The sequence below is a fragment of the Jaculus jaculus genome, unplaced genomic scaffold (assembly GCF_020740685.1).
Source record: "Jaculus jaculus isolate mJacJac1 unplaced genomic scaffold, mJacJac1.mat.Y.cur u26, whole genome shotgun sequence".
NCBI classification, from domain to species: domain Eukaryota; kingdom Metazoa; phylum Chordata; class Mammalia; order Rodentia; family Dipodidae; genus Jaculus; species Jaculus jaculus.
The window spans coordinates 3,552-16,854 of record NW_025423516.1 but is presented as its reverse complement, the minus strand read 5'-3'; the positions used below and the strand labels follow the sequence as shown (position 1 = coordinate 16,854).

The 13,303-nt window shown below is 38.4% G+C and overlaps 1 pseudogene; it reads right to left on the bottom strand.

Annotated features, from left to right (window-relative positions):
• Positions 1–935: 935 nt before the first annotated feature.
• Positions 936–1,665, bottom strand: LOC123457589 (annotated as a pseudogene).
• Between the last annotated feature and the right edge of the window lie 11,638 nt (positions 1,666–13,303).

Genomic DNA, 13,303 nt, shown 5'->3' with positions numbered 1-13,303 from the left:
ATTGTCAGTATGAAAGTAATCCATATGTATAGCTTTATCTTGCCATTTAAATTCTAGGGTTTCTCTCTCTCTCATTTTCTTTAATTTTTTGATTCTGGATAAAATTTTATTCTAAAAACAGTATACGTATATATTTTAAAAACACAAACCAATAGAGAATGAAATATGAAATTGAGAGTTATTTCAGTTTTGGTGACCTGTTTTTTTTAAGCTTATTAAGGACAATAGAAGAACAAAATTATCACTGGCTCTGAGTCTAAGAATAGGTATAAAATAAAAAAAGAGACCCTGGATCCCAGTGCAAGCTCAGGAGCCCTATTCCTCCCATACTCCACAGGAAACAACATGAGTACTTTCAGTAACAATTCAGAATTCATGTTTACCTACTTGCCTCATCAGTGCAAGTTTAGAGTCATGGTTGGTTTTTTTTTTTTTTTTGGTCATTTATGTATATAAACTCAGGTTAGATAACAGCGAGTTTTTTAAAAGTACAGAAAGAGAAAGAAGTATTCATTTTTAACTAAAATCTGTTATTTTTGATTACTGTTCAACTTGCTATTCTTTAGCAAAAACAGTTTCCATAGTGTCCACCTCAGATTTTATTGCTTTACAGTCGTGGCATACCTTCCATTAAAAATAAATGATTAATTTGACAGTGATTAATTTGACATGGCTTTCATTGGGGGCGGGGGGAAGAGTTGACAAAGAGAATAGAAAAACAGACAAAATAGTAGCTGAAACACTTCAACATATAATGGTTTTCTGAGAGAGAGAAAGAATGAGAATATTCAACAAATGGAAACAAGCACTGAAAGCCCATGAGTCAGGCCATAGCCAATACCATGTTCTATCTTAGGTAGCTTTCTATTTTCCCCTTCTTTTTTTGCTTTTTTTTTTTTTTTTAAACAAAATCTCTTCCCAAACCATTATCACTTTTAATCTTCTGCAGATTGGGATTCATTTTCAGACCTTTCATCTCCAGACTTCTTGGGTGAGGGGCTTGCAGACACTTTTTCTGGAGGGTTCTTTGGCTCATCTTCTTCTTTGGGAGAAGGCATCTTTTCCATTGACACCTTTGAAGCTGTGGGGCAGCTCACCTTTCCTTTGCCTTTTACTGGACTTGGCATCACTGTGGCCTTTAGTCTGGGTTTTGGCATTTTCTTTTCTTTTCTCTCAGGTTTGGACTTTTTAACCACCTTTTTGTTTTTCTTTTTTGAACTCCCATAGTCACTGTCATCATCATCTTCCATTAAGAAATCCTCATCACAGCCAGAATCTTTTTCCTGGAATGGTGCCTCATCTTCTTCCTCTGGCTCTTCCTCACTGTTCACATCCTCCAAGAGCATCTCTCTCTCTCTGTTTAGATGCTGCTTTAGATTCTGCCTGCCATTGCTGGTGCATATTTTTGTGATCATCTTTTTCATCTTCACTGTCTTCTGCTGTGTGAGAATCATCCTTCTTGATCTTCACATCTTTTTCTTCTGAGTCTTCACTATCTTCTTGTAAATTCTTTCCAGATCACCTCTTATGTTTCACTTCTTGAGGAGATGATCAAATTTTCATAGTGCAAGCACCCAAATCTCTTCCATAATCTTCATCTGCATCATCAGATTCCTTAAACTGTGAATAATCAATGCCCTTCCTATTTCTGACAGGTTGAGACATATTTGCTGTGAACAGGACCATGTCAAGAAGCCAAGGACTGGGATAACCTCCTCCCCTGCCCCATGTGCTTGGTGCCTCCCCAACTTTGGCCAGTGGAGCCACTGTGGCCAGAACCCACTCCCTGGTGCTACTGGTTTTCTCAAAGTCACAGCTCATGGGTTTGGGCCCCTGAATTTACATGAGCCCCCTGCTCCCCTGTCTCTTCAAAATGGATTGATATCATAGTCTTATACCACAATTTGAACTGTGATATCCCAACCACACTGTGACATCATAATGCCCATCACTCATATCACAATGCCCAACTGTGCCATCACAATGCTGGACATTTTTAACACAATATGCCAATATCTCTTCACAATGTTACACTATGATATCACAATAACCAACTGTGATATCACAAAGCCCAGCTGGGATTTCACAAAATTCCACTTTGACATCAATGTCCACTGTGACATCACAAAGCCCTAGGGTATCACCATACTTCCACACTATTATATCACAGTGCCTTATTGTGACATCAGAAAGAACCCATGTGATTTCACAGTGCCCCACTGTGTTATCACAGTGATCCATTTTGACATCACAGTGCCCCCTCTCACATCACAATGCATATCACTGTAACACTACACTCTTCTGTCACATTACAATGGCTAAGTGTGACATCACAATGTCCCATTGTCTCATCACAACACCTGACTATGATATTGTAATGTCCAAATATCACATCAGAATGCACGAATGTGATACTACCATACACTAGTATCACATTATAATTCCCCACTGTCACACCACAATGTCCCACTGTAACACCACAATGCTCTATTGTGATATCAACAAGTGCCACAGTCTCTTCAAAATGCTCCACGTTGATATCACAGTGCTCCACTAAAACATCACAGTATTCCACTGTGTCATCATCATGCCCAACTGTCCCATCACAACCCAGTGTTATAACATGATGTCCACTGTGACATCACAAAGACCCACTGTGATTTCACAATGCCACACTGTGATATAACAATGCTCCACTGTGACATCAAAAAACCCCAATGTCTCATCACAATGCTAAACTGTGAATTTCAATACCTTATTTTGACATCACAAAGCCCCACTCTGATTTTACAATGCTCATTGTGACACTATGAAACACCCTTGTGACATCACAGTGCCCCACTATGATATCACAATGTCCCACTCTGATATAAAAATGTCCAACTGTGACATCAAAATATTCTAATGTGACATTACAAAGTCCTACATTGTTTTCATAATTCCCCACTGTGACATCACAATGCTCCACTGTTCATCACAAAGCACCACTGTGACATCACAATACCCTACTCTCTTATAATGTCCCACTGTGACATCACAGAGCTGAACTGTAACATCATAATGTCACACTGTGACAACACAATTTCCATTGTGATATCACAAAACTCCACCATGTTTTCACAACACTCCACTATGAAATCACATTGTCCTACTGTGACATCACAGTGTCCCACTGTGATATAACAATGCTCCATTGTTGAATGACAATACAACACTATCACATCTCCATGGTCAACTCTGACATCAGAATATCTGGTTCTAACATCACAAAGCCCCACTCTGTATCTCAATGCCCCACTGTGACATCAGAGTTCTTAGCTATGACATCACAATGACTCACTGTATCCTCACAATGCATCACTGTCTTATCACAATACCCAAAATGAAATTCCAATGTCCAACTGTCACATTGCAATACTGTCTCTTCAAAACGCACTATAGTGCCATCACAAATCTCCACTTTATTTCACAATGCACCATGATAAAAATCACAGAGCTCCACTGTGAATTTACATAACTTCACTGTGACATTACAATGCTGCACTGTGACAACACAATACCACATTATTACATCACCATGCTCAACTGTGATGTAAGTATACAATACTGTCACATGACAAAGCCCATCTCTCAATTCACAATGCCCCCATTGTGACTCCATAATGCCACATTCTGACATCACAGTGCCCCACTGCGATTTCATAGTGCTCCACTGTGATATAACAGTGCTCCTTTGTGACATCACAAAGACTCACTATGATAACATAATGCTCAACTGTTTTATCACAAAATGCTAATGTGACATAACAGTTACCCATTGTCCACTGTGACATCACAATACCCCACTACCACATACTATCCAACTATGACATCACAGAGCCCTATTGTAACATTATAATGTGCCACCACAAGGCCTCACTGTGATGTCACAGTGCTCACAGTGCTCTACTGTGATGTCACAAAGCCCCACTGTGATATCATAATGCCCTACTGTTGTATTACAATGTTGGAATTCACAATGCCCCACTGTAACTACACAATGCCACATTGTGACATCACAATGCCCCACTGTGATTTCATAATGCCCCACTGTGATATAACATTGCTCCTTGGTGACATCAAAATACCCTAATGTGATGTCACAAAGCCCCACTCTGACTTCACAATGCCCCATGCTGTCATCATAATGTGACATAACAATACCCTATTGTGACATGACAAAGCCTCACTGTGATTTTTCAATGTCACTTTCTGACATCACAAGACCCCATTGTGACATCAGAGTGCCCCACTGTAACATGATCACAATGCTTCACTCTCTCATCACAATACCCAACATTAAAATCCCAAAGACCAACTGTGCCATCACTATGCACATTGTCTGATCAAAATGCACAATAATGACATCACAAAACCCTACTTTACTTCACAATGACCCACAATGAAATCACAGTGCTCCACAATAAATTTACATAATCTCTATAACATTACAATACCCCACTGTGACATCACAATACTCCACCATCACATCCCATGCTCAATGTGACATAACTATATGATATTGTGACATGACAAACCCCTATTCTGAATTTACAATGCCCCATTGTGACACCACAAAGACCCATTGTGACATCACAGTTTCCCACTGTGAAATTACAATATCCTACTGTGGTTTAACAATGCTTGACTGTGACATCACTAGATCATAACATCACAATGCCCCACTGTCTGATCATAATGTACTATAATGGCATCATGAGTCCCCTTACTGCACAATGTCCCATGATGAAATTTCAGTGCTCCATTATGAATTTACATAACCTCACTGTGACATTACAGTGCCCCACTCTGACATCATAGTGTCCCACTGTGACATAACAATGCTCTACTGTGGCATCGCAATACCCTAATGTGACATCAAAATCAAGTGGCATCAAAATCAAGATGACTGTTCTGTATAGCTAGACTTCCTGAATGTAAATTAACCAAATCTAATGAAATGTTATCATGGTGCCAAATGCCTTCTAAGTGCATTTTGACTTTTACCCAATCTTCATAACTAGCATTGTAAGTTTTTAGAAGTGATGCAGATCCATTTGTAATCTGCATGGAATTGCAATCGAGCTCTAATCTTCGTACCTTGAATTTGCTCTCCTAAACAGGTCACTACGTCAAACAAAGCATCTATTTTTTCTTCTAACTTCTTATCTATGGCTACTTGAGTTCCCAAAGTGACAGAAACGTTTTTAACTAGATTATTAACAAAGTGTGCAGTATGAACTTCTTGTGTAAGAGCAACAGCAGCAGTAGTAATAGAAGCTAATAATGTAATAAATGCAGCAATCCCAGAAATAATTAAACCTACAATTTTCTTTTGTCTACTTAAACTATTTTTAACCTCCACTAGAATTTCAATATTCTTGTCAGCATACCAAGGCTTTGAAAGATTAACAGGAATCATAACAAATGCAGGTTGTTTGACAATCATTACAGTTTCTGAAGCATGAGAAACACAACTGGACAGACTACAATTATCACAGGCAACATTAAACATTCCTTCAGACCTGCGATACCAAGTAATATTTATATTTCCTAACATCAGGGAATAAGGTGGTGTAACACAGGCCATAACAGTTCCCTTCGGAAGACTATTTGAATTATTGCTGGCAGATGTAACCTTGATACCTTCCATAGCAGCAGCAATTTTCCACATGTAATTTTGCTGATGTCCATTGTCTGACCACCACAATCCTGAAGAAAGTCCAGTAGACTTCACTGTAAGCAAGACGTACATGACACCATATCATCAGGATCAGCAGTGTCCTCTTGTTTGATCTCATGGCCTGCATACTGGAACAAACGTTCAGGCAACCATATGGCTCCATTTTCTTTCTGTGAAAAAATACAAACAGATCCTCATCCCCATATTAATACAGGGTTGGGTCCACTCCATTTGTTAGTCAATGGATCTTTAATTTAATTTAAAATAAATAAAGTATGATTTAACCATTTTCTTACTGATCCCTGTGTCATTTCCCCCTTTTTAGTTTTTTGTAACCATATTTGTAATGTTCCATTTGCTCGTTCAATGATACCTTGCCCTTGGGGGTTACAAGGAATTCCAGTAACATGCTCAACATTAAAAGAAGAATAAAAGTGCTTAAATCCTGCACTTGTATATCCTGGACCATTATCTGTTGTTGTTTAGGTACTCCTAAAATATTAAAAGAATGAAGACAATGAACAATAACATGTTTAGTAGCTTCTCCCATTTGAGCAGAAGCACAAATGAAACCAGAATAAGTGTTAATAGAAACATGTACAAATTTCATTTTTCCAAACTCAGGAACATGAGTTATATCCATTTGCCATAAATGGCCAGGAGTCAAACCTTGAGGATTGTCACCATGATGTGGCGCAGGTAAAAATGTGAGACATTTTTGACAATTTTTAACTATCTGTTGTGCTTGTTCATGTGTGATTTTATATTTAAGACGTAGAGTATTAGCATTAAGATGATGAAGCTTATGAGCATTAATAGCTTCTTCCACAGAAAAAATTCTAGTAGCCTCATCTGTAATAGCATTTCCCAGAGCTAAAGGTCCAGGGAGGCCAGAATGAGTACAAAGGTGTCCTACATAGAAAGGTGCTGAGCACTGGAAAATCAAAAGTTGAACCTGTGCAAACAAATTGTAAACAGTAGAGGAAGGATTTAGTCTACTACTGGTTTCTAAATAAGGAACTGAGTGGACAAATACATTGGCTATCAGTGTAAATATTAACAGATATAGTAGCAGTATGTTGCAATAAAGCTTTAAAGGCTGCCGGTTCTACAAATTGTGCAGATTTATAAGGAGTATTAAAAGTATATGTTTGTGCATTTAAAGAATAAGCAGCTAGGCCAGAATAAGATCCATCTGTAGCAGCCAACATAGCATACTTGATAGGAGAAAATTGTGTATTACAAGGAAAAATGACTTGATGTTGCATGAAGAACTGAATCAATTTATGTTTAGGGTAATGTTTATCAATGCTTCCTGCAAAACCTGCCATGGATAATGCCCAAGTATCTGAAAAAGCAAAAAGCCTATTTTGAATTATAACCTATTTTGAATTATAAGGCTGACAGATAACCTGTGGTTCTATTCCAAAATATTTAATAGATTCAGCCCTACCTTCCATCACTACTTTAGCAACATCATCATAATAAGGAGTGACAGTTCTTGGAGGAGAAGATGCAAGATGTACCCATAGTATAGGAGCTCCTTGCCACAACAATCCTGTCAGAGAATATGGGGTAGGATACACAAGTAACCACAACTCTTTACTATAGTCAATATAAGTGATAAATTGTTCTTCTTTTGTACTTTTGTACTGTAATTAATGCTTTAGAAGCTTCAGGAGTAAGAGAATGAAAAGAAAGATTAGAATCCCCCTGTAGTATATTAAATAAGGGTTTTAATTCATGAGTAATAAGTTTTAAATAAGGCCTAATACAATTAATGTCTCCTAACAATTTCTGAAAATCATTTAAAGTGGTAAGGTTCTGTGTTATAAGAGTAACTTTCTGTGGTTTAATTTGTTTTGGATATAAACAAAACCCAAGAAATCTTTTCAGGTGCAATTTTTAATCCCCATATAGTGAGATGTTGTTCCATGTAGGAAAAACAAGTCAAAACATCTGTCTTTTTCTTTCCAGCTAATAAAATATCATCCATATAATGAATAATATATATTTGAGGAAATTTGCTTCTTGTAGAAGCTAAAGCTTTAGCCACAAATTTCTGACATAAAGTTGGACTATTAGCCATACCCTGAGGGAGAACTTTCCATTGATATCTTTTCATAGGCTCCTTAGAATTACTAGAAGGAACACTAAAAGCAAAATGACAACAATCTCATGGATGTAAAGGTACAGTAAAAAAGCAATCTTTCAAGTCAATAATCACTTTAGAAAAGACAGCTGGAATAGATACAGGACTAGGCAGACTAGGTTGCAGTGCTCCCGTTAAACGCATAGTAACATTTACAGCCCTTAGATCTTGTAGTAACCGCCATTTTCCTGATTTCATTTTAATGATGAAAATTGGAGTATTCCAGGGTGAAGATGATTCCTCTATATGCCCTGCCTCTAATTGCTCTTGAACTAATGTTTGTGCAGCTATCAGTTTTTCCCATGTCAAAGGTCATTTGAAAAAAAATTTCTTGTAATGCTGCAACCATGGCTATCCCCTGCATATAGCTAAGGCCAATATCAGCACATAGTCTAATATATCCTTGTAGGTCAACTTTCTTTCTATAAGGCCGTATAGCTGCTTTGCAAGCACTATTTGCATTTTCATAAGCAAGCTGTTTTACAAAGTCCATACTGGCACAGCATCTCCAAATACTCTCCCTGCTGTTTTTATCAATCTATATACAAAATCAGCATAATTCTCATCAGGACCATGTATAACCTTAGTTAAATGTTAAATTCTCCCCTGCAGCTTCTCCTTCTGAAGGAAGATTAAACCACGCTTTATGAGCTGCTATGGCTATTTGTTGATAAACAGCATGGGGATATACAATTTGATTGTCATTCCCAGCATAATTTCCTTCCTCAGTAAGCATATCAACATTCCAATCACCATTCCCTGCCGGTTGATTCAACATTGCAGTCTTTTTGCATAAGTCATAGAATTCTACTTTCCAAATTAAATATGCTCCTCCTGACAAACAAGCTTTGCCTATAGATTTCCAATCATCTGCTGTTAGAATTTTCCCTGCCGATGCTTCTATAATTGACATAGTCAATGGCGACGTAGGTCCATACTGTGCATAAGCTGTTTTTAATTCTCTTATGTCTTTAAAATTAAAGGAAGCATATTGTCTCATCATTTGATCACCCTATTGAAATTCAGTTACTGGATAAGCCAATGGGAAAACTCATGCTTCCTCATCACATTCTTCCATGGCTTTCTGTATTACCCTTTCTAAGGAGAAGCAATTAAAAACAGGCGGAGTAGGATGCAATGAAGATGTGTGGACAATTTCAGAAGGCTTTTTAATTTAATTTAATTTAATTTTTATTTTCTTATTTGAGAGCGACAGACACAGAGAGAAAGGCAGATAGAGGGAGAGAGAGAGAATGGGCATGCCAGGGCTTCCAGCCTCTGCAAACGAACTCCAGACGCATGCGCCCCCTTGTGCATCTGGCTAACGTGGGACCTGGGGAACTGAGCCTCGAACCAGGGTCCTTAGGCTTCACAGGCAAGCGCTTAACTGCTAAGCCATCTCTCCAGCCCCAGAAGGCTTCTTAATAATAGTATCTAACTCATCTTTTAACCTTTTATTTTTCTCTAGGTTTACTCTTCCTTTAAAGCTGACACCTCATTTTTAAATTCTGCTACATATACTTGTGTGGGGAACATGGGGGCAGAGGGATGTGGTGGGTCCCAATCTGCATGATAATTAGCGGCCTCCTCCTCTAATTCTGCTGTTTCTTCTGGCTCTAGTTCCTCCTCTTTCTTGTTACTATTTTCCTTAGAAATTTTTAAAGATTGCAATGTTTTATTCAATTCTTTGTGAGTTACAGGTGTCCCTTTTTCAGGACTTTGATTTCTAATTTCTTCAATAACATCTAGAGTGTGATTTAACAATTGTTTCACTAGACTATCTTTTGTACCTGAATCCAAGGCATCCCTTATCAAAGACCATAAGGAAAAGGCAATTACTGGAATTTTATTAGGACCATGAGTTGGTAAAAAGACATTTAATTCTTTCCCTACTTTATCCCAAGCATCTGAATCAAAATTTCCCTGCTCTATAAACCAAGGGCTCATTTTATTGACGAAATCAAAAAATTTGCTTAAAGACCTTGATGTAATCCCAATCCCTTGTGCTTTCAAAATAGCTTTTACTACAGCAATTAGCTCCTTTTTACTTTTTGCTTGTCCCATAACTGTACCAATTTACCTTATTCCAGAAGATTGAGTGGGAGACCACAGTCCTCTTTTAAATTTCAGTTTCTTCTGCGAATCCTGAGTTGATGTTGGCATTTCTCACTGAAGTCCCTTGTATTCAAGTCCCTTGTTCTGGGTGCCATGATGTGCTGGCTGGCATGGAGTTCAAAACAGACCCAGAAATAGGGAGTGGGAATGAATCTGAGACAAGAACACAAGGAATGGAGCCAAGACAAATTCTGATCAAGGCTAAAGTTTATTCAGGGAGACACAAGCTTATATACTGAAGATAGAACTTTCTCGACAATGCAAAAGTGCCTAAGGTCAGCTTCACCAGGGCCGTAATGCCCCTCTATCAGGTGCTTATGCCTTATGTTAAATAATGCCTTTGTAACTGGCTTCATCTCACCAGAGCTGCCTTCTGACCTAGGCTGTAAGATAAGGCTTTTGTGTTAAGAGATTAAAGTGCACCTGTAGCTCCTGAAGTCAAAGAGCAGCTCCCAACAGTTCAACATATGGGAATCTGTCAGTGTAATATACCACATAAACAAGGTAAAACATAAAAACTACATGATCATTTCAATAGATGCAGCAAAGGCCTTTGACAAGATACAACATCACTTCATGATCAAAACACTGGAGAGAATTGGAATAGTTGGTACATATCTTAACATAATAAAGACTATATACAAAGCTCTGAGGCCCAAATAAAACTTAATGGAGAGAGACCGGAGGAATTCCCATTAAGATCAGGAACAAGACAGGGTTGTCCTCTGTCACCTCTGCTTTTTAATATAGTACTGGAAGTCCTAGCTCAAGCAATTAGACAGGAGAAGGAAAAAAAGTGATACAATTTGGAAAGGAAGAAGTTAAGTTAGCTCTATTCACTGATGACATGATTATATATATAAGAGGCCTGAGAGACTCCATCCCAAAACTCCTGAAGGTGATCAACTCCTATAGCAAAGTAGCAGGATACAAAATCAATGCACAAAAACAGTAGCCTTTCTGAATGCACATGACAAAGATACAGCGAAAGAAATAAGGGACATAGTCCCATTTTCAATAGCAAGAAAAAAAAATACCTTGGAATAATGTTAACCAAGGAAGTGAAAGATCTCTAAAATGAAAGCATAAAACACTCAAGAAAGAAATTGAGCAGGACTTGAGAAAGTGGAAAGATCTCCCATGCTCCTGGATAGGCAGAATTAACATATACAGATTTAATGCAATTCCAATTAAAATCCCTAGTGTTCTTCACAGAGATAGAAAAAATGATCTCAAATTTCATATGGAGAGGCAGAAGGCCTCACATATCCAAACATATCCTCAACAAAAGAAATACCTCTGGAGGCATCACCATACCTGATCTAAAGCTATATTATAAAGCAATAGTAATAAAAACAGTATGGTGCGGGCATATAAACAGGAGTGTAGACCAATGGAACAGACTGGAGGACCCGGACTTTGCATCAAGCAACTATAGTTACTTCTTGATATTTGACAAAGGCCCCAACAATATTGGCTGGAGAAAAGACAGCACCAGCAACAAATGGTGGTGGACAAACTGGATAACCTTATGCAGGAAACTGAAACTTGATCCACACATTTTGTCATGCACTACACTCAAGTCCAAATGGATGAAAGACCTCAATATAAGACCAGAAACTCGAATCCTACTGGAAGAAAATTTAAGAAGTACTTTCCATGATATAGGAATGGGAAAAGACTTCCTGAGCCAAATCCCAGTAGCTCAAGATCTTAAACAGTCACTCAAATAATGGGATCACATGAAGTTGAAGAGTTTCTTTACAGACAAGCATACAATAAGCAAAACCAATTGGTTACTCACAGAATGGGAAAAAATATTTGCTGGTTATCCAACTGATAGAAGCCTAATCTCTAGAATCTACAGGGACTCAAAAATCTAAACAGTAAGAAGTCAAACACCCCACTAACAAAATGGGGCAAAGAGCTCAACAGGCAGTTCACAGAGGAAGAAATACAAATGGCAAACACACACTTAAGAAAATGTTCATCATCCCTAATAATCAGAGAAATGCAAATTAAAACAACTATGAGATTCCACCTTACCCCAGTCAGGATAGCAAACATCAAAAAATCAAATGAAAATAAATGCTGGCAAGGATGTGGAGAAGTAGGAACACTCATCCACTGTTGGTGGGAATGTAGGATGGTATAACCACTTTGGAAAGCAATATGGAGACTCCCGCAAAAGCTGACTATAGAGATGCCAACAGACCCAGTTATTCCCTTACTGGGCATGCACCCTAAAATCTTCAAACCACAGGCCAGAGAGATTTGCTCAACCATGTTTGTAGTGGCTCAATTCATAATAGCTAACAGCTGGAATCAATCCAGATGTCCATCACTAGAAGAATGGGTAACTAAGATGTGGTATATCTACACAATGGAATTCTATATAACAGTAAAAAAAAAAAAATGACAAAACAATATTTGAGGAAAAAAATGGTTGAACCTAGAACAGATCATACTATGTGAACTTACCCAATTCCCCATTAAATTTTCCACATAGTCTCCCTCATCGGGTAGCACCTAACCTGAATCTACTCAAGATACCTTTCATACCCAGGAATCATCTCATGGGCTATACACTAGGATGTATGGGGAGAGAGGGAAGGGCATCTAAGGGGTGGGAAACACAATTCTAGACCCAAATGGCAATGGTACAATAAAATTCTACTTCCTAAATGGCAGACCAAATGGCTGAACATTCACCAGTCCCTTACAGGAAACACCTGAACCACAAGACATTAGAGAGTGTATGATGAAGACTGACCTTAATCTTCTACATCATCCCTCCCTCCCTCTCCCTGTCGCCCCCCTCTCTCACTCTGTGTTTTCTAACTCTTGTATATTAGTTATCTTTTTCCTCCTTCTCTTGGTGGGCACTGACCTGTAATTCCCCATACAGCATGTGGCTATCATCCACAATAAGCTTTTGATCAGAGAGACCTATAAGTTTTCCCAATAGACTGATAGATTTCTGTCAGAGTACTTGATGGCCCACCAAAGTTAGTGGTAAGACGCTATTGCTGAAGACACCTTATGTGGTTGACATGTAAAATGGAATGGCATGGCTGGAAGTTGGAAGAGAGTCATTCCCTAGACAGTCAATGCATCTAGTGCCTGAAGGTGCTACATGGCGACTAGGGGAAAATGACCAATATCCATCCAAGCAACACATGTTCTAACCTACTTATCAGCAAATAACCTGTTATGATGCCCACACAAGTGCAATAGTGGCACACAGCCATGGTGGGAAACCAGCTGCTCTTGATTTGGCTAACTGATCACCTCAGTGGTATGGGACCCATTCC